This window comes from Nanorana parkeri, unplaced genomic scaffold (genome assembly GCF_000935625.1).
Source record: "Nanorana parkeri isolate BGI_ZX_2015 unplaced genomic scaffold, ASM93562v1 scaffold621, whole genome shotgun sequence".
Classification (NCBI taxonomy): Eukaryota; Metazoa; Chordata; class Amphibia; order Anura; family Dicroglossidae; genus Nanorana; species Nanorana parkeri.
In genome coordinates this window covers 460585-464809 of record NW_017306889.1, presented here as the reverse complement: position 1 = coordinate 464809, position 4225 = coordinate 460585, and positions in this window count along the sequence as shown.

Here is a 4225-nt window from a genome sequence, read left to right as displayed (position 1 = left end):
CAACACCCCAATCTCCTCTTCGTGTTCCACCTCTGCCTCCTGATGCCTTATGGCATCGCACATGTTTGTGGAGGGCAAAGGCAGATTCTGTGCAAAGTAATGGCACCTGGTCTATGGCCATTTGGGCAAAAATAATGACAGCTGAGTACATGATACTCTGGTGTAGCACAGGCCACAAAATGATAAAAGGTGTTATAAGGTCTTAGACAAATCTGGCATGGAAAACGATGGGATGCGAGTGGTGTGGGGAAATTGTTTTTGTATGCTTCTGCAGGAGTGTAGCAGGTAATAGCAGCCACCAAATATTTAGCTCACACCTTATTACTAGTTGGTAGCGATATGGTGGGATTAGCGGAAGAGGAAAAGTGTGCAGAAGCAGCACAAGAAAGGCAAGTGGCTGCTCTAGGCACTTGAGGTGGAGGAGGGGAAAAGGGTTGATTAGCAGGCCCAAAATAAATGGTTGCTATGTGCCTTTGTGGAGGAGGAGGAGGAGCAAAAGGGCACAATAGCAGGTCAAAAAATAAATGCATGCTATGCACTCTTCATGAGAAGGAAAATGGTGTATTAGCAGTTCCAAAATAAATGGTTGCTATGTGCCCTTGAGGAGGAGCAGGAAAAGGATGCATTAGCAGGCCCAAAATACATGGCTGCTATGTGTACTTGAGGAGAAGGAGAAAAAGGGCCATAAACCTTCCCCTAGATTATGTTGGAGTGGTTACAGCACAAAGAACTTGGGCAAATAAAAATTAATTTCTGCCCATTAGTAGTAGGAGGTAAACAAGGGTGCATTAGCAGGCCACAAATTGTGGCTGTTATGCACCATAGAGCAAGAGGAGGAGAAAAATGCTGCATGCGGCGTTCATAGAAATGGCTGATATATGCACCTGGGGGAGGAGGAGGGAAAGGGCGCATTAGCAGCTCTCCACTCTGCCTCAGTTTGAAATTGTTGTTGAAGTTTTGAAATTGTTGAAGGAAGAGCTAATTTTTTGCTGCTTCCTGCCCTTACCCCTGCATTGTGGAAGGGTGGGCAGCCTTTTTTTTCTGCATAGTGTTAAAGTGGTGCCTAGGCCTAGGAATTTCTTTTTGTTGTTAAGGGAGTACCAGGTTCCAATGCTGTCCTTGCCCTGTTCACTTTGCCGGGAAGGAACAGTATTACAAATTTAAATAGAGTAAATATGTAAATAACATATGTAAGACATGTCTATAAATGAAAGTGGATGCTCTGCAGCCTTCAGGAGGAGGGAAATGGTGCAGTTGTTGCTCTTTCTACTTGCTGCCAATTCAAGCGCTTGCATATTGTCCTGATACTAGTCTATTTGTGGAATATTTTAGGATTAATTGAAGATAGGGGGATAGGTGGGGGTTCAGAGAATTTGGGGTTGTGGTTTAACATTTTAATAAACTTTTAAGACGATGCAGTGTGGTTCTGGGAAAAGCTCAAAAACTGCACTAGAAAACTCTTTTGCCACATTGCACAAAGTCGAGGGCTTTCGTTTTTTTTTGTTTTTGAAAGAGAACTTACTAAAGCTTTTAGTTCTGTTGTTATTCCTTCCTCCACCATTCAATTCAGATCTGTTACTGCTGGATAAAAAAAAATCTGGTGTTGATAATAAAACTATATAAAAAAAGCCTTTTCTTTCAAGTTGTAATGAATCAGATTGAGGCGCTGCTGCTGTATCTAAGCCATGCAAATATGTGAAAGTAAAAAAAAAATATATGTGGTGCTAGAATACACAGTGTTGCTGATGCTGTCTGTGAGAATTGTACTGTTCTGCAAGACTACATAAAGCTTAAAGGCCTTTACCCACTGTACAGTATTTACAAAATGTTGTTTCCATTGGTAAACGTCCCCCATTGCAGTTCCCAGCTCCCCATGTCATTTGTTTAACAATACCTTGCCCAGTAGTCTTGAAATGGGGTTCGGATTAAAGCTTGCAATTTTCAGACTTTACGATGAACTGGGCCCAGGTTGGTTCTCTCATCCTTATTTTTAACCCTTTCCATAATGTTTTTCCTGTGAACAGCATGATTTATGTATCCCAAAAGCTACTGTTTCTCCCAAGATAGTATAAAATGGAATCATATTTTACCAACTATACAGAAAGCAGTAAAAGTGTAACACAAACGGTCAAAGAGTCCAAAGCTATGTATTAATAAATAATCAATAGAAAGAAAGCCAATGCATTTTGGGGGTTTAGACATTCTCCCTTCATTGGGCCCCACATCACAAGTAAAAAAATGAATTATGTAAAAAAAAAAGTTATAAAAGATGAAGAACAACGAAAGCAATTGTTTTTGTTAATAAGATAAGCAGCGCTAGGAGTTCAATTAGCTGTATATCATACAGGTGGCAATGAATTAAACCAAAATAGTGTTTCCTTAACACATTACTTACTGCAAAGTCAATGTGATGAATTTTTAGTGTATCGTTTGGGGCAGGTCTACCATACCAAACACGTTTGTTTTCGGACCGGCCGAATGTGATTTTGAATTTTAAAAGACATTTTAAATAAACTACTTTTTGGAACTATTACCCGATGAAAGATTTTTCTTTGCATGACTGTGGGAATACTTTACACTGAGAACTGATGGTGAATAACGAGATACGAAAGACGCCGCAGTAACGGTGTCCCATCAGACAAAGCGTTTGGGGCTGTCTGTTACAGCCGAAAGTTTGGGGTGAGTACGCACTCTATTAGTGGGATGTATTGATCTTAATACAAACCCCAGGAAAGCACTACTCTACCGAACATTGGAAGGCTCTGCTTTTTGGCTTTGAAGCGGAGCTGTATATTACAGAGACTATCTGTTTACATATATTTTTTGTTTAGCACAATTCATTGTCATTCACAATTCTTTACGTTTACCCATCTGAATTTTTTCACGCATAGGATTTGTCACTTAATGGTATTAATGCACATGAAGGTGTAAAAAAAGTGAAGGATTTTTTTATGTGTATAGGACTGATCCACTTTATCTTTACACACTGAGACACCTAGAAGCACTTGGATAAAAATCACCTCCTAATCGTAGACAGGTTTATTAACTATTACAGTGCCATGTTTTTTTATTGATTAACCGCACTTGCATTGATGTGATTTAATTTTTTTGTGATTTGTAGTTCACAAACACGATTATATGGTTTTTTGATTCACTTACTAGCGCTGTTAATTTGGTTTAAAATTGTTTTTGTTAACTATTTTGTTTAGATTTGTTAATGGTACTCATTACCTACTCATTATGCAACAATGATCACTTTAGCTCATCTATTATGGATGTTCTATTATCTTATTTTTTACTGTTTTGTTACAATAGGAAATTCTATTTAGCAATAATGGAGTCACTTTGTGTACAACATTGTCTTTTAAAACATACTTCTTCATCTTTTATAATATTCATTTTATACGTGCTTTCAAACATATCATTTGTTTCTTGTATTGTAGCCCTGATGAATTGTTCAAACCCCCAAACATGGGGGATTTCTTTCTACTGATTGTTTTTATTAAAATATCCCTTTGAGCATTTGTGTTGCACTATTTCTTGTGTAGTTAGATTTTTTCCCCAAAATTCCTTTTTGGGGGTGTTTGTTTATATGAGCAGTGAGCAGCTTCACTGAAACAAATCAGCTCGACCACCATTAGACCATCTTTTCTAATACTGAATACCAAAAATAGGAAATCTAACATATCTCTTTGTATGTATTCATGTTTGATCAAAGTAGGTTCGTGTGAAGGAAGAAACAGCTCATTTTATCTTTGTGCTGTACAAATACTGTAAGGTATGCAAGAAATGTGCACATGTTTAGCTTTTGCAAGGTCTGCAATACATTTTCTTGGTAATACTGAAAGCATAAATCATGTTTGCATTCTGTAGGGGGGTATATATTACTAAAGTGCAAAATGAGGCATGCAGTCTCACATGCATAATTAGATTTTGGTTCTCTTTACATGGCCTCTTATACAACCTTAATTATAAAGCTCAGAGTAACAGAGGCATTTACAGGGATTTTCCTACACTGGTGGAATATAACGTTTAGCTCCATTGCATGGTCTGGGAAGTGGTCCCTCAGACTGATTCCTGGTACCAGGATTTTGGAAACCTGTACAATTGAACTTTTAATATGTCATAGTATGTGGATTTCTGGAACAGCACAATATGCCTTAGGGCTTCTGCACACCAAATCTGGGCCAGATATGCATGAGTTTCTGCACATGCAGTACATTGT